Source organism: Mustela erminea, chromosome 7 (genome assembly GCF_009829155.1).
Source record: "Mustela erminea isolate mMusErm1 chromosome 7, mMusErm1.Pri, whole genome shotgun sequence".
NCBI classification, from domain to species: domain Eukaryota; kingdom Metazoa; phylum Chordata; class Mammalia; order Carnivora; family Mustelidae; genus Mustela; species Mustela erminea.
The window spans coordinates 67648376-67669887 of record NC_045620.1 but is presented as its reverse complement, the minus strand read 5'-3'; the positions used below and the strand labels follow the sequence as shown (position 1 = coordinate 67669887).

The 21512-nt window shown below is 40.3% G+C and overlaps 1 protein-coding gene and 1 pseudogene across 5 annotated transcripts in view; both read left to right on the top strand.

The window, feature by feature from the left end:
- The first annotated feature begins 16383 nt into the window (after nt 1-16383).
- Nucleotides 16384-21512, top strand: part of LOC116596363 — a 67235-nt pseudogene continuing 62106 nt past the window's right edge.
- The window catches only part of CRACDL (CRACD like), a 130315-nt gene continuing 125863 nt past the window's right edge, over nt 17061-21512 (top strand). For 2 of the 5 annotated variants that reach the window (XM_032352021.1, XM_032352022.1), the window contains exon 1: nt 17617-17717. The gene's annotated coding sequence lies outside the window, so the exon portion shown is untranslated. Of the gene's footprint in view, nt 17137-17616; nt 17718-17804; nt 17875-21512 lie in introns of those variants that run through there. The other 3 variants (XM_032352016.1, XM_032352018.1, XM_032352019.1) reach the window with 3 other exon arrangements.

Below are 21512 nucleotides of genomic sequence, written 5' to 3'. Positions count from 1 at the left end.
AAGTGAGTTCACAAAGTCCCACCAGCTTGGTATGATCTGTCTTTTCATTTTTTGTCATGGTGTTAGGTGTAAAATGGTGTCCCACTATGGCTATGATTTGTGTTTCCTTGATGTCTCAATATGGTTGAACGCCTTTTCAGATACTTATTTCCCTATTGGTGTATCTGTGAAGTTTGTATTCAAGTCTTTTACCTAATTTCTTGTTAGGCTTTCTGTCTTACTAATTTATAGTTCTTTATATATTCTAGTTACAAGCACAAAACCTTCTGCTGATGCTTGCTTTTTCACTCATTTCATGGTGTCTTTTAATAAACAAATTCTTAATTTTAATAATATCCAATTTATCAGTAATTTTCTATATGAATAAGCATTTCTCTGTCCTGTTTAAGAAGTTTTTCCCAACCTTAAGGTGATAATGATGTCTCATATTCTCTTCTATATACTTTTTTGATTTTCTTATTAATTTCAGAATTAAAATCAGGAATTGATTTTTGTGTTGAGTTGAGGTAGGTATTGAGATTTTTAAAAATTCTATTTAAGGTTCCCAACTAACTCAGTATCATTTGTTGAAAAGACTGTCTTTTTCCCACTGATATGTGCAACTTGTCCTATTAACTGTCCAGATATGTGTGGCTTTGTTTTGGGGCCGTATATTATTCCATTGATTTATTTTTCTATCTGACAAAGAAACCTCATTGTTTTAATTGCTATGGCTTTACCATGAAGTTTTGCTATCCTTCATGTTATTGTTCTTCAAAAATATCTTGGCTGTTTTTTCTTTTGCATTCCCATATGATTTTTTAAAAAGATTTTATTTAAATAATTTGACAGAGAGAGACACAAAGAGAGAGGGAACACAGAAGGGCAAGTGGGAGAGGGAGAAGTGGGCTTCCCACTGAGCAGGGAGCCCGATGCAGGGCTCAATCTCAGGACCCTGGGATCATGACCTGAGCCGAAGGCAGAGGCTTAACGACTGAGACACATTTAATGACAGTGTGTGTTGATTTATTTTCAAAACCACTGAACCATGGTTTGAAATTCCATTTAAAACCTGTTAAGATTTTTAATGTACTGATTATGGATCTATGGATATATTTGGAGAGAATTGACATCTATGGATATATTTGGAGAGAATTGACATCATTCTAATATTGAGTCTTCTAATCCATGAACATATATTCTTCTTTTTATTTTACCTTTTTTCAGTAATATTCATAGTTTTCTTAGTTAAGGTATTGATCCACATATTTTAAATTATTAAAATATTTGTTACTAGGTATGTGAAATTTTTGATGCTTTTGTAAATGAGTACATATTATCTTTAATTATTTATTTTTATTCTTGCTGATGTATAAAATTCATTTGAAGTTTATATTTTGACCTTGTACTCTATATAGCAACCTTCATAAAAGTCGTTGATTCATTCTAATAATTTAGTGATAGATTATTTTGGATTTCCTACATATTTAGTCATATCATCCATGAAAAATCACATTTTTATTTTGTCACAATTCTTAAACTTTTTATTTTTTCTTGAGTAGTGCACTGGCTAAGACCACCCACTTGAAGCTGAATAGAAATGAGGATAATGGACACTCTTGTTTTCTGTATCATTACAGAGGGAAAGAGTTCAACATTTCACCATTAAGTATGATATTTGCTATAGGCTAATGTTCTTTTTTAAGGTACTATTTATCAGATTAACAAATTTAACTTTAATTTCTAATTCAAGAGATTTAATCCTAAATGGATTTTGAAATTTATCAAATCATTTTCTGCATCTATTTTTGTCATATTACTTTCTCCTTTATTATCTTGATGTAGTTAATGTGTGTTGATTTATTTTCAAATGTTAGTTTAACCTTGTACTCCTGGAATAAAAAGTCAACTTAGTTTTTACATGTTAGCCTTTTTTTCCCCTTTTTTGAGAGAGAGAAAGAGAATCGTAAGCAGGCTCCACACAGAGGGCAGAGCCCAATGTGGGGCTCAACTCACGACCCTGTGGTAATGATGAGAGCCAAAATCAAGAGTTGGTCACTTAACTTTTTGAGCCACCCAGACACCCCTACATGTTAACCTTCTTATTTATTGGTATATTTGATTTGCTAATATTGTATTTGGTGTTTTTGATCATGAATGAAATTGAGCTGTGTAAATTTTCATTCTTAAAATGATCTTATCAAGTTTTGGTATTAAGATTAAGCCAGTCTCCAAAAATGAATTAGGAACTATTTATATTCTGGGAGAGTATTATAAGAGTGGTGAAACCACCTGGGCCTATAGTTTTTATTGTGGGAAGGTTTACAATTACAAATTCATTTTCCTTAATAGTAATAGAACTATTCAAATATCCTTCTTAAGTCAGCTTTAGTATTTTGAATTTTTAAAAAGATTTTGTCCATTTAACTTAAAATTTTAGACATAATATTATAAATAAAATCATGCAGTTATCTCTTTAATGTAGCAGAATCTATAATAATATCCCTTTTTTCATTCCTCATATTGACTACTTTTATCTTCCTTCTCTCATTTTTTTCACAATCTCAACAGGAATATATCAATTTTCTTTTCAAAGAATTAATTTCTGCCTTTGTTGATCTTTTTTACTGTGATTTTTAAAAAGATTTTATTTTATTTGTATGAGAGAGAGCATGAGAAGGGAGAGGGTCAGAAGGAGAAGTAGGCTCCTCGTTGAGCAGGGAGCCTGATGTGGGACTTGATCTCAGGACTCTAGGATCTTGACCTGAGCTGAAGGCAGTTGCTTAATCAATGGAGCCACCCAGGTGCCCTGCTTTTTATTTTCTATTTTACCAAATTCTTCTCTTTTCTATTCTCCATTTTAAGGATAATTTGTTGTTATTTCATCTGAATTCTTGAGGATGGATTCTTTACATCAGATTTTCAGTCTTCTTTTCTAATATATGTGTTTTGAACAGAATAAATGTTCCATTAAGGCAAAGTATTTAGGTACATCTCACAATTTTGTGAGATCGTATTTTCATTGTTGACTGTTTAAAAATATTTTATAATCTCGGGACGCCTGGGTGACTCAGTTGGTTAACCATCTGCTTTTGGCTCAGGTCATGATTCCAGAATCCTGGGATTGAGTCTCCCATAGGGCTCCTTTCTCAGTGGGGAGCCTGCTTCTCCCTCTGCCTGCCACTCCCCACCCTGCTTATACTTTCTCTCTCTCTGACAATAAATAGATAAAATATTGAAATTTTATAATCTCTACTGTAATTCCTCTTTGACCCATGGGTTATTTTTAAATTATATTTCTTAATTATCAAACATCATTTTTTTTCATTACCCCATTCTTGTGGGTGTGTCATGGGTTTGATTTAGATTTCTCTAACAAGTAATGATGTTGAACATCTTTTAATTTATTTATTAGCCATTCATATGTCTTTAGTGAGATGGCTTTTCAATATTTTGCCCACTTTTAATGGAATTATTTTTTATTATTATTAAGTAGTAAGAGTTCGGTATATATTCTGCATACAACACCTTATCAACACATAATTTGTGAATGTTTGGGTTGTCTTTTTTAACATTTTATTTACTTATTTGTCAGAGAGAGAGAGCAGGAACAGGGTGGGAGGGGCAAAGGGAGAAGCAGGCTTTTTATTTCTGGAAAGTTGATCATGATGCCTTTTTCAATCTTGATTTTAATCATTATAACCTGTTTTCTCTTGGCCAGTTTGGCTAAAGATTTGTCAGTTGCATTGATCTTTTCAAAGAACCAACTTTGGGTTTATAATTTTTATCAAACTTAGAAATTTTGCAGTTATTATTCCTTCAAATATTTTAAATTTTCTTTTCTTCTCTCTACTGTCTACTAGAAGTCTAATACATATCTTAAAATACTTGATATAACAGGTCACTAAGGCTCTGTTCAATTTTATTTTTAGTCTAATTTCTCTGGCTTTATTTTAGATAAATTCTATTGATAGGTCTTCAAATTCACTCATTTTTTTCCCACATTGTTTAATCCACTGTTAAGCCCATTTAGTGAACTTTTAATTTCAGATATTGTGTTTTTAACTTTTAAAAGTTATATACAGGGGCACCTGAATGGCTCAGTTGGTTGGGTGACTGCCTTCGGCTCATGTCATGATCCTGGAGTCTTGGGATGGAGTCCCGCACCGGGCTCCCTGCTTGACAAGGAATCTGCTTCTCCCGCTGACATTTCTCCACTTATACTCTCTCTCTCTCATCCTCTCTCTCTCAAATAAATAAATAAAATTTAAAAAAATAAATTAAAAAAATAAAAAATAAAATTTATATACACACACCTATAATGAATGGACTAACAGATGGGATAAACAGAAAATAAATAACAAGATGGTAGATCAATCTCTCATCTACCAAGAAGGAATGAAAGCTAGCCTATTAGTCTTCTGCCAGGAACACTGGCATCTGAATGTGAAATAAAATGCATTCTAAATGGTTCCATCTTTTAATTTTACTGATAAGAAAAATAAAATTTAGGAAGTTTTAGAAACTTACCTACAGATAGACAACTACTTCAGGCTGAGCCAAGTCTAGGACCAGAGCTCTTTTTCTAATACTAACACCACTTATATTTATTTTATCCTTCACAATTTAGGTAGCATCTTCTTATGCTTTTTGACCTTGTTTATTATGTTGTGCCACTCATCCTATGGAGAGGGCATTTCCCCCTACTTTTCTTAGGGGAGAATCTTGGGAGATTTTTGGAAGGAAGGCATAGTATATCTCCTTGTGTTGTCCCACTGAAGGCCACACATTTGTATCACAAAAAACAAACAAACAAATGGTCATCTGTTTGAGAATTCCCATTCTGCTCTAATCACTTCAATACTAAAGGGCTCAGAAATGGTCTTATGCCTTCAAAGGGGCCTGGGATTGTTGGTGGTTTACTCTTTAATAAGACTCATTTTAATAAGGAATAACAAGGTTGGGTTGAAGTCCTTCAGAATATGAAGAGTAAAGCCATTCATATTGCTCCCAAGACTTTTTCCTTCTTTTTATTTTTCTTTTTTGTGAGGTTACTATCTTAAAGTATATATACATTTATAGATAAAATAAAAGATAAGGGAGATCATGTGAGGAAATCAAAATAAAATAATTCATCTGATATTAACAATTAAAATGCAAGGATGGGATGGAAAATGGTATATTCTTTCAATCCAATGTAAAAGCTGTCATATACAGTCCAACTGTCTGCAGAAATGGGAAGGAAAAGATAAGATACAAATTCAACTGCAGAACAAAGCAGTAGTCTTGGATTTACAGCTTTTAAAGTGTCTAAAAATAAGCTGATCATCTAATACCTTTTCCTGAACAGACCAAGGAGGATAATTTTAATTCACTTATTAATTATAAACTGCTGTCTAGCCAGCAGTTCACGGAAAGGCACACTGTCATGTGACTACATCCAATTTTTTCCAGTCCAATCATAATATTTGAGCCCACTGGAAGGAAACAACCAGATTTGCTTTTGGGGGTCTGCCTGTTGATCATGTAGGTTCTTAGATCACTGGTTTAACCACTGGGAGAATATCTAGTTAAAACTCCCAAATGAGGCATGGTCTTCAAATGTATAAATTTTGTCTGCAAAATCTTTAAAGAACCCTACTGAGAAGTCCAACATTTCTTCTGCCTGTCCTTCACAGGAGTGATTTTTTTTAATTAATTTATTTAAATTTAAATAATTTAATTATTTTATATCTTTGTTCCAGTTTTTTAGTTATTGAGTCTGGTCCTTCTTACACCATTTTGCTCAAGGGCAGAAATTTGGGGTGAGCTTTTAAAAACTTTAAGTTTTAAAATTGAGCTATAAAGTCATCTGTGTTGATATAAAATTCACAACTTTTAGATGTCTTTGGAGCACTGAATACTGAAATGTGCTATTTGCACATCATGGCTTAACTAAAAGGACTGCAGAGCCATGTTCCGAGAGGCTCACAAAATCTCATTAGTGACTTAATCACAGATCTTCCCTCAGCCATAGCCTGTTTGTGTACAAGTAAGCAGGAATGTGTTAGTTTAGCTAAATCTGTTCTCAGGCCACAGGAGGAAGACAAGCCATGGGAGACAAAGGGGTGGCATATGTAGGCTTCAGGCAATCCCAGAGAGAGAAGCCTGGGGGTCAGCTTCACCATATGAAGCTCACACAGCTGACTGGTTTTAAAGTTATGCCCCATGGGCTGAAAAGAAATACACTTAAGTTTCTACCAAGCACTTGAGTTCAGAACCACCAAATTATCTTAACCCAATTATCAGAATTTCTTCAAAGTCTTTGTAATGGAGAGGAGAGGCAGGACCCATACTAAGTGCCTTAGACTCAGACTGGGTTGGGTCTGAATTTGACTTCAATGACTAGCTCTATGAACTTCAGCAATCCTCTGAGTTTCCTAACTCCTGAAATGGAGATATTTAGTTTATAGGTGGATTATGAGTATTAAATAGCAACATATGTCTGAAACTAAAGCTTGATGTATGACCAGCTCATGGAAAAGCAGATTGGGCTCGGTGTTGTGGTGGGAAGTTACCAGAGACCTGCACCCAGCATCTTTTTCCCCAACGCCCTGTCTTATGTTTTTTACCAACAGGCATGCCTTTTCTAGGACTTCTTCTTCCAAAGATTTAAAAAAATTACACATACTCTTATTAAATGAAGATATAGACTGAAAAATAGTATGTCAGTACTTGCCATTTACATCTTTGAAAGGACTGGTTTACTAACATGTTGGTTTAAGGCACCTGTAGGACACCTGCAAAATAAGTCTCTGAACTGCAAGAGGATTCTAAGTGCATCAAGAACAAGCTTCACCTACATCATAACTTTGCATAGGGTTGGCACCCCTGTGCAATTTTGCATAGAATGAATGTGGATCAGGCAATAATAAACTTTTCTATAAAAGTACAGTCAACAAAAACTTCCATATACGCATGAAATAAATCAGTCTCATAGACTTTTAGAATGGGGAGAGATCATAGAGATGACTGTGAAATGATTAACAGCTTTTTTGAGAGTTATTATGTCAGTAGATGCCATTCTATTTCTTTTAAGGAAGTCCCCAAATCTACGTAAGGCATCATAGGCACAGTCAGTGGATGCCACTTTCCTCTTTTTCCATGGAAGCAATGAAGAAATTATTCCTCATCCTACTTTCATTCTAAACACTATTTTTAGTGTTAGCATTTGCTATGAAAACATTCACTTAGTTCTTTCACCTTGATGTCATATCATTTCACTGATAGAGACAAGGGGTAGCTGTTCCAGCAGTTTCCAGAGGAGAGCATATGTTTTAGGTATCCAACAACTGCCTTATGAGCATGTTTTTGTTCATAAGTCTGTCAAAAATAAGGAAATAATAAGTTGCCCAAATACTGACAACTTTCTCTAACTGGGAAAAAAAACCCCTACATTTGGATTTTTATACTCATTTATATTATATTTTTATTTATAATCTATCAAATGAATAATGTTGCTAATTTGTTCTACTAAGATGATCAGCTTTCGGTCCAAATTTTGTTGGTGATTACCAGAGACTCAGGAAGCTACAGAATGAGTGAGGGGTGGGCAGGTGCATAATATAAGAGGCAGGTGTGAGGTGTGGCTCCGTCATCGATGTATATATAACCAGTGGCTAGTTGCCCTACGTGATCTCCCAAACAATGATGCTGAAGTGCATGAGCTGTAAGATCCTGGACAGATCTAACCTTGCAAATCTGAATTTCAGTCACGTAGCAAATCGTGCTGGGGAGGCAAGACAAGCTCCAGGAAGCTCCATCTAAATGAAAATCATGAACTGCATTGGGTACTCAGAAACACAGCAGTGTGTTCATTGGCAGAGATTATCACTCTTATTCAGTGCCTTACATTTATACTCCCACATTTGTTCTCCTTGCTTCTAAATTAGTCAGTGTAAAGACTTTTAAAAGATTAGCTGGTTTAAAGCCACATTTGCAAAAAGAGCTATGTGGGCCAGCACATAAATCAGATATATGCTTGTTTTATCTCTCTGCCCAAAAGAAAAGTAGCAGTTTAGACTTTTTCTTCATAAGCTTAAGTTCTCATGTCTCTTATTTAAAATATTCTTCCATATAAACATAAAATGGGGACAGTCGTGGGCATTTTTCCAAAACCAACTTTTAGATTCATACCCAGTCCGGGAAGCTGATACCATTGGACAAACAAATATTTGTTAGGTTAAAATAAGAGTTTTATGGAAAAATTACATTATTAGTGTTAAAAACTAGCATAACTATGATTCTTAGATGTCATAATGAGCACTTTGTTTTAAGAGGGAGGAACTAAAAATAAATTTACAAAATTTGGGCAAGTTAAAATAAAAAATGTTTTTGAGTTACCAGAAGATATTGTTATGAACAATCCTGAAAGGTATTTAGATGGCTGCCCAAGGGTCCAAAATTTCAGACTATTTGTCAAAAAAGAAAGTAGGAGGGGTGCCTGGGTGGCTCAGTGGGTTGGGCCTCTGCCTTCGGCTCAGGTCATGATCTTGGGGTCCTGGGACTGAGCCCCATATTGGGCTCTCTGCTCAGTGGGGAGCCTACTTCCCCCACTCTGCCTGCCTCTCTGCCTACTTGTGATCTCTCTGTGTCAAATAAATAAATGAAATCTTGAGAAAAAAAAGATCCACTTTAAAAAATTTTTTTTAAAAAAGAAAGTAGGAATGTCTAGATGAGTATCAGCTAAGAGTCTGAATGAATCCCATTACAGCAGTCTGAATAATAACCTCCATTTAAAATATTAAAGTTAGGTACACCTGGATAGCAGTCAATTAAGGATTTGACTCTTGGTTTGGGCTCAGGTCGTGATCTCAGGAACATGGGATTGAGCCCTATTGGGCTCTATGCTCAGTGCATTCAGCTTGAGATTCTCCCTCTTCCTCTGCCCCTCCTGCTCCTGCTCTTTCTCTCTCTCTCTCTTTCTCAAATATGTAAGTAATTAAGTAAATAAATAAATATCTTTTAAAATAGAATAAATAAAATATTAAAGTTATTCACCTGGAATTCAGACAAGGCATGTTTAATGGGAACTCTGCTGTAGATGCCATTGAGTAGGGATAGAGAAGTGGAGTTTCCAGGAATAAGGGTAGGGAGTTCCATGATAAATTTTGTATTACTTTCTTATTGTTGCAGTAACAAATTACCATAAATTTAGTGGCTTAAAACAACACTAATTAAAATTTTGGAGGTCAGGAACGCCTGGGTGGCTCAGTTGGTTAAGCAGCTGCCTTCGGCTCAGGTCATGGTCCCAGCGTCCTGGGATCGAGTCCCACATCGGGCTCCTTGCTCGGCAGGGAGCCTGCTTCTCCCTCTGCCTCTGCCTGCCATTCTGTCTGCCTGTGCTTGCTCTCTCCCCCTCTCTCTCTCTGATAAATAAATTAAAAAAAAAAACTTAAAAAAAAATTTTGGAGGTCAGAACTCTAATATGTGTCTCATTAAGCTAAAATCTAGGTGTCGGAAGGATTTGTGAATCCATTTCAATGTCTTTTTGAGCTTCTAAAATCTACCCACTTTCCTTGACTTATGGCCCCACCCTATGCCTTCAGAATAAGCAATATTGACTTGAGTCCTTCTCATACTATCATCTCTCTGCTCCCTCTTCCCTTTTTAAGCACCTCCGTGGTTACATTGGGACCACCTGAATAATCCAGCAAAATCTCCCTATTTTAAAGTCAGCTGATTAACAAAACTATTTCCGTTGAAAATTCAAGAAAACTTGAATTTTGTCCGAAGAAGGAAGCAAAATCATCTGTTCAGAAGAGTGTGATGGGGACTGAGAACACATGCTGCATGAGAGCAGTTACGACTAGTTGCTGTGGGGAATGGGGGAAGAAGCTGCCCAGACTCAAATGAAAATAGTGTCTAGTTGAGTCCTTTGGGTCTTCTACCTTCTGACTCAATCAGATTCCTAGACTCATTCATAGCCACCGACTCAGGAATCCCTCCTCTAGATCGCTTCTAAGGATATAATTATAAATGCAGACAAATTATGTACACAGCTATTTGTGAAAGAATGTTTTAGAATACCTTCAAATTGAAAGCAATGCTATAGGGAAATGGTAAAAATCAATTGGTATATCCACATAATGGACTACTAGCCAGTTATTAGGATTTGTATTTATGGAGACTTGGTTATCCCATGGAATATACTTGTAGTACAATGTAGTTGAACTCAAAGTACAGAACTGAGTACAGAACTCAAAGTTATGTATTTGGCTTCATCTCAACTACGTAGAAGACAAATGAATTTGCAGGCTAACTCCATCGCCTTTTTTATAAAAGAAAAACTGGAAGGAAAAACAATCAAATGACAACAGTGATTCCTCTGGGGTTGGAATTATTCCTTCTTTCTTACTTTATGTATTGTCCTACTTCTTTTTCAGAGAAAGTTTAAAGGTAGTAAGGCCCAAGTAAAGCTGGAGACTATAAATTTTTGTGGCTTTGGTCTACATGGTTCTGTGATTTTACTCAGCAGCATGGAAAGTTCTGGCTGTAGGAACAGGGGAGGTTGTTCCTGAAAAGGCAAGACAATCCACAGACTAGGTAAAGATATTCGGATATTTGTGTTCCCTCACTCTTGTGTTCTCATATATATGCATTATGTATATGTATTATGTGCATGTGTATTATGTATATTTTATGTATTATGTATATATACATGTATATATGTATATATACACATGCATATATACATATATACATGTATATATGTATATATACACATGCATATATACATGCATATATGTATATATGGTATACATAAAATATACATAATACATAAAATATACATAGTACACATGCACATAATACATATACATAATGCATATATAATATATACACACATATGCTTATAAATACATATATACTATATATGTACACACATATATGTATATTTACACACACACACACACACACACAAATATACATGTATTTCCAATACAGGAATAACATCTAGACTATATAAGGAGTTTCTACCAACAAAGAAGTAAAAGCTCAATAGAAGAGTAAAGGCCATGAATAGAAGATATCAAAATAAGAGGATATCAAAATAGCCAATGAAAAGATGCTCATCATTAGGTATCAGAGAAATGAATATTAAAACCAAAATGAGCTATTGCTACAACCACTGGCATGACTAAAATTAAAACACTGAAAATACCACAGATGAGGTACTGAAAGGATATGAGCAACTGAGACTTTACATTAATCATGGTAATGTAAATTGGTCCAACAACAGAAAATTGTTTGGTAGTACTAACTAAAGTTAAACATGCATATGCCCTATGACCCAGGATTCCACCCTTGGCTAATACCCAATAAAATTAAGTGCTTATGCCTATCAAAAGCATGTATGGGAATATTCATAGCAGATTTATCATAATAGATCAACCTTGGAAGCAACCCAAATGCCCAAGAAGAGTAGAATGGGCAAAATGCAGTATATCCATACAGTGGAATGCCACACAACAGTGAAAAGTAATGAACTGACATACACAATGAAGACAACTCTCACAGATGTAATACTGAATAACAGAAGCCAGACACAAAAAAAGAGACACCGTATCATCTATATATGCCTATTTATGAGGCTTCACGGTATAGATCACTTATATATGATGACAAAGTCTAGAATAGTGGTTAGCTTGGGGGTGTGCACTAACTGAAAAGATACAAGAAAGATTTCTGAAATGCTGGGAATGTTCTAGATCTTGATTGTGGATAGTGGCTGCATGGGAGTGATGACATAACTAAAAATTCAAGTTCAGCAGCTAAGAAGTGTGTCCTTTAGCTCAGTTGTATCTCAGAAAACAAAAACCAAACCAAACACCAAAAACCACTACCAAAATTTAGCCCACCCTAAAACAATAATATTTCATGAAACTTAGCATCTGTGATAAATTTATAACAACTGTAACTTTCTAGCCCCAGCCAATACTAAACCAGAATTATTGAGTATTACTACCTCACTAAACCTGAACTACCTTCTTACAGATCAATAAACTGACCCAAAAGGATAAAAAGTATCTAAGGAAATGCATTCCACCAGGGAAAATATAGAATGCCCTGAACTTGTTCAAAATATAAGCTCATTTGGCTTTATAATCTATCACCTATTTTCCAAAAAAAATAAGTAAAATGTCATAAAAACTTATGAGAAAACATTCAGAACTACTGAAATAAAGGTGTGATCTAAATGCAGAGCCTCATGACTATTAGACTTGTCTTGAAAAGAGTTAGTCACCAGTTAGAGCTGAAATGCACACTGCTGCTTAATTGTGTGAACAAAAATGTACCTGCCTAGATGTGTGGTGACAGATGATGCCATGTAAATAAGAGGCAAGGAAGTAGAAAATATAAAATAAATCAAACATGTTCAACCCCTGCCTAAATGTTAATAGAATTTCTTAGAACAAAGCATCAATATTAAATGATGTAAATGAGAATCTATAATCTCTAGACCACATGTCCAGACTCATATGAAAAATGGTTATGATAGACCACCTTTCAAATTTGGAAAAATTCAGCCCTGTATATAGGAAATGCTTAAAAAGACTCTGTAAAAGTGAAGAGCATTGGAGTCATATCAGGGGTCTTATACTTAGTCTCAGTGTGAGCTTGGGCACATTGCACTGCAGGAATTCAAATGGGAATCATTGAAAGCAGAATAGTACAATGTGTAATAGGTACTCAATAAATGATAGGTATCATGATCATATTTACATATTAGGTCCATCTTCCTGGGTGGTAATCTTGGAGGAAGAGTGCAAGCCAATCTTATCTAAAATTTAATAATTAGGGAGATAGCATCTTACATCTTGGTAGAGAGATCAGTGGTGTTGGGGTGGGGCATTGAGAAAGTTCATTTCTGGTCATTTGAAATTTGTCTGAAGAAGGAAGCAAAATCATCTGTTCAGAAGAGTGTGATGGGGACTGAGAACACATGCTGCATGAGAGCAGTTACGACTAGTTGCTGTGGGGAATGGGGGAAGAAGCTGCCCAGACTCAAATGAAAATAGTGTCTAGTTGAGTCCTTTGGGTCTTCTACCTTCTGACTCAATCAGATTCCTAGACTCATTCATAGCCACCGACTCAGGAATCCCTCCTCTAGATCGCTTCTAAGGATATAATTATAAATGCAGACAAATTATGTACACAGCTATTTGTGAAAGAATGTTTTAGAATACCTTCAAATTGAAAGCAATGCTATAGGGAAATGGTAAAATCAATTGGTATATCCACATAATGGACTACTAGCCAGTTATTAGGATTTGTATTTATGGAGACTTGGTTATCCCATGGAATATACTTGTAGTACAATGTAGTTGAACTCAAAGTACAGAACTGAGTACAGAACTCAAAGTTATGTATTTGGCTTCATCTCAACTACATAGAAGACAAATGAATTTGCAGGCTAACTTCATTGTCTTTTTTATGAAAAAACACTGGAAGGAAAACCAAATGGCAATAGTGATTCCTCTGGGGTTGGAATTATTCCTTCTTTCTTACTTTATGTATTGTCCTACTTGTTTTTCAGAGAACGTTTAAAGGTAAGTAAGGCCCAAGTAAGGCTGGAGACTATAAATTTTTGTGGCTTTGGTCTGCATAGTTCTGTGATTTTACTCAGGACCAAGCGATGAGGGCACTGGGAGTACAGAGGAGCAGTTGGGGTGATGTTCATGAGGATCAGGACTGCAAAGGATGGGTGCTATGGAGAGATGACTCTTAGGACAAGAGCGCAAGGAGCAGAAGGCCCCTAGAAGGTGAAATAGCAGTTTGGAAGAGCAAGACCAGGGTAGGGAAGAGTTGAAAAGAGGGAATGGGCACTATAGACTAATACATCTGAGGTAGATACAGTAATCCAAGGTTGTGACAGTGATGGATTAAGAGGTATTTATCAAGCAACTACTATGTAGAAGCACTCTGCTAAGTGCTGGATATGCAACAATCATGCTCAACACAGATAAAGTCTCTGCCCTCTTGAAGTCATGCTCTGATGGGAGCACTCAGTGTGAAACCAAAAATAACCCCCTACAAAGCAGGATATGTATTCTAATGAGGAGGTGCAAGTGGGAAATACAGGTCAAGAAAAAAGACCAAAGGAAGTGACATTTAAGCTAAAACCTGAAGGATAAGAGGAAGTTAGCAAGATGAAGTCAGGTGAGGATAAGGTGACGGGCAGAAACAAAGTATTCCAGGAGAGGGGGCTGCTCAGGCAAGGGCACCAGGGCAGGAAAGAAGATGGAGTGTTTAGTAACTGGAAGAAGGCCAGTCTGGTGTGCAGTGAGTGCATGGTGGTACTGAAAGAAGCCCATGAAAGAGCCTGGCGAGGAACAGATCGGGCTCCCGTTAAGGGATTTGGATTTTCTCCTAATTGGATGAAAACCAAAGGAAGGGCTTTGAAAGAGGGAAATGACATGGTCATTCATATTACTGGAGGAGGTTGGGAGGGACTGTGGCTGGATCTGAATACTGTTGGATAGCCAGCTTATGGAAAAAGTCCCTCAGGAATAGGGTTCATGTGCCTTCTGACTGTGACACTGTTCAATCTGACCTCTCTCACTAAGGCTCACCTGGGCAAAAGAAGGATGGCCTTGCTCTTTTTTAGGTAGTTCCTGGCTGATCCTTCATTTCAATTCTCTACCTGGGTAGGGATGCCTGTGCCTACGGGGTCTATTTTTCGAACCCAGAGAGAGGCAGTTTGTGTGTCTAATGAGGACCCAAGAGCAGAATCCTTGGATAAAAACACTGAACTTAAATACTCTGGTTTTCTGATATCCCAAAGGATTCCTCTTCCTGAGTGTGGGAAGGGCCACTTCTCCTTTCTTTTCTAAGCTGAAAAGCAGTTTTGAGTTTGCGGAATCAGTTGCCACTTTTAGAAAGGCAGCCTGTTCAGTGCCGAAGCGTGCAGACTGGGGGTTCTGCCACTACTTCCTGCATGACTGTGCACACATTACTTGCCATTTTCATGCCTGAGTTTTCTCATCCACAACATGGAGATAATAACAGAACCTCATCTGGAGAACAGGGGTAATGCCTGATCTTAGCTCAGCGTTCTTCTAGGGACTGAATGATTTAAATGAGCGATTAATTGTAAATGGCTTAGAACAGTGCCTAGCATTTGATAAAAATGTGTTCCCAGATGAAGTGCAATATACTTAGAAACAGCAGAGTCTTCTTTCTTTTGCTGTATCAGTGAGGTTCTCAGGGATAGCTGTGAGGTTTTCTGGAGCCCGGGGGAGGGAGGAGTGGAAAAAAGAAACCCCTGCTCTTAACTTTATGGTGGTCAGTGCAGGCTTCCAGAAACTACATGGTTCTCTGTTTCCTTTGAACCTTTAGCAAAGCCTTGCTAACCTTTTATCCTTTTCTCAATCCAGCTTCAAGGTTTGGTCCAAGAAACATTAAGAAGGGAAAGAGCTCTCTTGAGCCACATGGCAGGGCCGTGGGGACTGGAGGACTCAGCAAGAAGATGGAAGTGACTGTGAAGCGGAAGGGGGGGGTACATTTTTAAATGGACCTGCTCTACCAGGTGCCAGATAATTTCCCATTTTCCTAATGTATTCACATAGTTCCCTACCACTTTCTATTTTGGGTATTGACACTATGTTCTTTCTCAGCCTTAGCTAATCACCAAGAACTTTGGTTTTTGTTCTCTCAAAACCGCCAGTAACTTTAAAAGCCACCCACAGCACACACAAATAAAGCCAGAGGCTTAAGATATTCTGGAACAAATAAAATTCTTAGGTGAAAAGGTGACTTATAGAGTCAAAAAATATTTAGTAGTTACAACAACAATAAAAAATGTGATTTCTGAATAGCAAGAAGTGGAGGCTCAAGGTGAGAAAAGAGAGTGTGGATTTGCTTGTAGTTGTCGTTTAGTTTGAGGATTTTGAAAATAGAAAACACACCTAACAAAGTCATTGTCTCTAAGAATGATGAGTCACCTGTCCATTTCAAATGCAGGTTATTAACTTGGGGGCTGTAGACTGATTCCCTATATAAATTTATTCCTTTCATGAAAGGAATTTATAAACTCTTAACCATCAAAGGGGGCTTTTAAGTGAACAGCTTGTGCCAAACGGGCATTTAAAAATTTTAAAGGAAACTTCTGTTTATATGCTCAAGTAAATGGGATCTGTCTTTAGAATTTTTCCCCATGCCTCAGATTATTCTATTTAGGATTTTGATCCTGTCTGAAGCCAGAGGTGGAGAAAGTCCCTTCCAGGGTTCTACCCAGGTTCTGGGGCAGATAGTTATGCAGATGTTGGCTTCTCCCTATCCTCAGTTCTCTGCAGGGAGAAATCATCACACCCACCATCCTAGGATGTGGTGCACATTCTGGGTGGTCCCCACATAACACCACCGATGTCGCTGATAATCCGGACGTCGGGTAACACTCTCTGACATTAGCTTTACCTCTTCTAGCTGAAGCGTGAAATTTTCTCGCGTGTAAGCTGTCGTGGCTTCTGTCTCTGCGGGGACGCAGCTCACGTTCATCTTCCCTCCCTGCCGGAAAAGCTCCTTGCTCTTGGGGGCACATAGTCCTGGGCTGTGCAATCAGCCGACCAAAGCTTCCCTGAGGACTCTCCAGCTGATGAGCTGAGCGATCACCTGAGGCCAGTAAGTTTCCTAAGACGATTTTCTTAAATGGACCAGCCTGTCTTTAAAAGAAAATAAAAGGGGGGGGGGGGGGCAGCGAGCCTGAGAAGTCTTCGGCAGCCTTTCTTCCCACACTTGTGGTATCACAACAATGATTCACCTCAACACAGGGCGGCAGCTTCCCTAATTAGCCTGGAGACGCTCCGGACCCACACGGTTATTAAAAACAACAACAACAACAACAACAACAACAAAAACTTCTACTTTTATTCAAACGCACACTTCCCACCCACTGCGCCCACTCCCTTCGGCCCCGGGTTCTGGGGCCGCCTGCTTTGCGAGGCGGATCCGGAGCGCCCCAGGCCCCGCACCGTCGCCCGCCAAGCCCCCTGGTGACCTGGAAGGTTGAGCCTGGAGTCGGGCCGAATCTCTCCCCTCCAAGGAGCGCCGGGCCGCCGGGGCGTCACTCCTCGTCCTCCAGGCCCGTCGGGGTCGCTGGTGGACCCCGACCTCGCCAAGGTAGGGGTGGCCTGGCGGGGAACCCCGACAGCGCCTCCGCGCGGGCCGGCCGAAGGAGGGCGGCGGGAGCAGCCTCAGGGTGGGGAGTGGTCCCGGCCGGGCGCTGGGGGACAGCGAGGGCCCGCCGGCGTCTTTCCCCACTAGCAGTTGGCCGTGACACGGCCGGCGAGGCGACTCGGCGGCGGCGGCGGCGGCTGCAGAAGCGGCGCGCCGCGGGGGAGGTGCGCGCGGCGGCCACGGGCGAGCGGAGCGGAGCGGCGCGGCGTCCGCCCCCGCCGAGCCGAGCCGAGCCGAGCCGAGCCGGCGCGCCCGCAGCTGGGAGCGCGCGCCGAAGCAGGCAGAGGGCCGTCCGCGCGAGGGTCGCGCCCGCGCCCCGCTCTCCGGCTCCGGCCCGGGACTGTGGCGAGGCCAGCGGCCACCTGCTGCGTCGCGCCGCGGGCCTCAGCGTTCCGGCGCGGGCGACTGAGAGGTTTCGGGCGGGGTCCGCCGGGCGCGCGCGCTCACGGCAGAAGCCTACCCGGTACCCTGCGGACGGTGTCCCTCCGGCGCTTCGCCGAGCCCGCGCCAAGCTCCTGCGCCAGGTACCGAGGTGGTTCGAAGCGGGTTGGCGGCGAAGCGTACGTGGGCCGACGACCGGGTGGCGCGGGGAGACCCGGGCGGGAGCGGCGCAGACCGAGTCGCGCGCGCCCCGACGTCGGGCCAGGTGTGGGACAGCCAGGACGGAGCCCACTCGGCCAGGTGCCCCTCGGACCCGGGGCTGGGGGCGCGATTCCCGCGGCCGCCTCTTGGGGCAGGGCGGGCACTGGCCGAGGGGAGCAGACGCGCTCACCCAAGTGCCCGAAGTTTTCCTTTGCTCACTTTGCTGGACTTAACTTTGAATTGTGAGGTGAAGCTTTTCAAGCTTTAAGAAAATACAGGAACAGGAAGACGGTCTTGCCGGGTTTGAACTGTTAGTGTACGAAGTATTTGTGCCTGCTGTCTCTAAAGGCCATTGCAGGAGAGATTAGTGGACAAATTCATTAACTTTCTTACCCTCTAGTTAATGGTTTGTTTGTAAATAGGTTTTAGGCTTCTATTACAAGCTACCAGTAAGCGATTTGGGGTTTGATCTAAGAAATATTCAAATTAGGGGGTGTGAGTTTTTTTTTTAAATCATAGTTGACATGCAATGTTATATTTCATAGTTGACATGCAATGTTATATTAGTTTCCAGTGTACAACATAGTGATTCTCCAGTTGTGTATGTTATGCAATGCTCCCCACAGTGTTCAAATTTTAATCGATAAAATAGATCTTGAACAGATGCTTCATATCAGGTAGGGCTTTAATTTGAGGTTAACAAGTGATCCGACCATAGGTAGTTAATCAAAGGAGCTAACATTTGGCTTTTGAAATGCAAGGAAAAAGGAGTGCCACCGTTTGAATTGGACTTGTGTAGGTACAGGCTGACAGCTGGCATCGTGTCACTGTTGAACACTTAATTTTGAGCCAGGAAATTTATCAAGTGGGAGACAAGCAGCTGTGTGATCTTTCAGAGCCCACCCCATACCTTCTCAAGCTGGTATCTTAAAATATCCTACTCTCTTATTCAAGCCTGCAAGCTTCCTTCATTTACATAACACATGCTGGGGACCACGGAATAAATCTCTTAAGACCTCTGGTCTTCAACCTGGAACTCAGCAACCCCCCCTCACCTGGATTTATGGAGCATGATGGTCACTCCTAAGAGCCCTTTGAGGTTATAAAATAGTGAGAGGAAGCATCTGGAGAGGGCCCCTGCAGTGGTATCTGGGATCCCTGTCTTTGGGGGCTGGTGGAGAAGGGTTGAAGTGGCTGGTTTCCTGGCTCTGCCCTAGTGCTGTGCTGAGCCATGTTGGAGCCTGAGGCAAAAGGAAAAATCACTAATATGAATCCTGTCTTTATTCAAAATTGTGATATTTAGAACAATGTAGATTTTGTGTTCATTTGATGTTTTAAAATATTGCATTAAAATGTTTCACCTTAGGGAGTTTTTTGGTATCCCCCTAAATATTGTGCCTGAGGTGCATGACTCACTTTCCTTACTCTAGTTCTAGACTTGCCTGTGAGTCCAGTTTCTTAACCTCTGTAAGCATCAGTTTCCTCCTTTATAAAATTTTTTAAAAAGTGGACCCTCCATAGATGATGCACAGCTTACGCACGACATGGGGCTGTTGCATAGGACTAGCCATGGAGGGACAGTGACGGGTGGCTGTTCTATTCGTATGGCCCCTCAGCCTGCTCATTTGAGCTAGTCACTGAATCCTGCTGAGTCTCAGTTTGCCGTTCTGCAAAATGGGAGTAATAATAGCCAGCTCACAGGGATGCTGGCGGGGTTCAATGAGAGAATGTGTGTGAAGGCACTGGCCCTCCTGGAGGGTAAGTTTTCTGTGATGGCTTGGGGGCCTGGATTTTCCTTGCAAGCTTGCAACCACTTGCTTTTCCTGTGGAGGTTGTGCCTTGCCATACACTGACACTCTTAAATTCTGCTTGTGTTGCACGAAGACCCTTCAGAAGCAGCTGAACCAAAGTAGAGATGTTTCCTGTTGAGGGTTTATTTTGGAGTGGTGATGTTCACCAGCCACAGGTCATACTATGCAAAACATTTTATAAGTGAACTTAATTTTGCTACTGCAAACAAAATGATTTTGGTTCCCTTTTGATATATTTAGTCCTCATTCATGATTGTAATTTTCTTGAGCCCAAGTCAAGTAGTATTATCTCAGTCACTATCTAGCTTAAAGCAGCTTGTCCCTTGGGAGTCAGTGTCTCAGTCTGTGTTGGTTACCCTTGGGGGCCCCTTCTCCCCACAGGTGGTTTCTGGTCACCAGGAGAAGGTTGTAGTCACATCAGGGTGTGTGGGAGAGTGGCCTCTTGCCAGTCATCTGGTCCTCTTGCTGTCCTCTGGGGAGTTTCTCCTCCTCACGACTGGGCCTCCTTTCCCTGTGTAGTTTTGTTTTGTTTTGTTTTGTTTTTAAGATTTTTATTTATTTATTTAGCAGACAGAGATCACAGGTGGGCAGAGAGGCAGACAGAGAGAGAGATGGGGAAAAAGGCTTCCTGGCGAGCAGAGAGCCCAACGCGGGGCTCGATCCCAGGACCCCAGGATCACAACCCAAGGCGAAGGCAGAGGCTTTAACCCACTGAGCCACCCAGGCACCCCTCCTTTCCCTGTTTGTAGAGGATGGTCCGGCTGGGTTTCCCTGGGCTAAGCCACAGCTGGGACCTGGTTCCTGCATCTGGCCTGGAGCTCTGCACACTCTGGTTCTCTTCGAGGTCTCTCCTGGGCACATGAGAACCTGCCCAGGTTGGGAGGCACTATATGCTAGGCTTCAATTTCCACTGTCCCAAGCTGTCCCCAGTGTTCCCAGTAGGAAGCAGGATGAAAACTTCCCATGCTTTCTGTGTCCCCCTCAACCTACAAGAGATTTTTCTTCCCTTACTACCCCTTCTCCTCTGGGCAAGGTGCACAGGAAGGGGGGAGAGGGGACTCTGTCCCTCCAGGTTCCTCTTTTCTCCGTACCAGTAGAGCTTTTAAAAAAAAAAATTAAAGATTTTATTTTTAAGTAATCTCTGCATGCAATGTGGGGCTCAAACTTACCACCCTGAGATCAAGAATTACATGTTCCTCCACTGACGGAGCCAGCCAGGTTCCCCGAAAGCTTTTACTTTACTTTTCTTTTCTTTTCTTTTCTTTTCTTTTCTTTCTTTCTTTCTTTCTTCCTTTCTTTTTTTTTTTTTTTTTTTTTTAACTTGTGGGGCTGGTCTTCATTAGGTCATACCTTCTATTCTCTCTTCATTATGACTTAGAATAAAACTTTGGATCAACCCTTTCAAGCTCTCCTCTTGATATGCAGAGGGAATTAAAACATCTTTTTCTATTACTCCCTACCCCCCCGTTCCCTGGGAAAAATCAGATGCATCCTGGTGTGGGAAGGAGTCAGGAAGGAACAAACTGGGAAAATAGAGAAGTTGTTCCCTTCCTCTCCCCCTTCTTCATCTTTCTGGCAGGCTGACCTGGGTTATGTGTGCTGGACTTCCTAATATGTGAAAGCTCTAGGACCCACTGGAGATGCCAGTGACAGGCTGGGAGGAAATGGGGAAAAAGCAGCTTTGAAGATTTGGTGGTGGGTGGGAGAAGAGACTAGCTTTTGGCTTGCACATTACCCAGTCCAGCCCAGTGAACCAGTTTCCTGTGGATTAGTGTCTTTCAAACTACCACCCCATTTATGTTGCTGTTTCTTCGTCATCAGAATGATGTGCCGTGTACTTGGCATTTACTAAAAGCATAGGAGAAATACAGTAAAATCCAAGTCAAAATTAGTTGCTTCTTCAGGAATTATTTGGAGAATAAGATT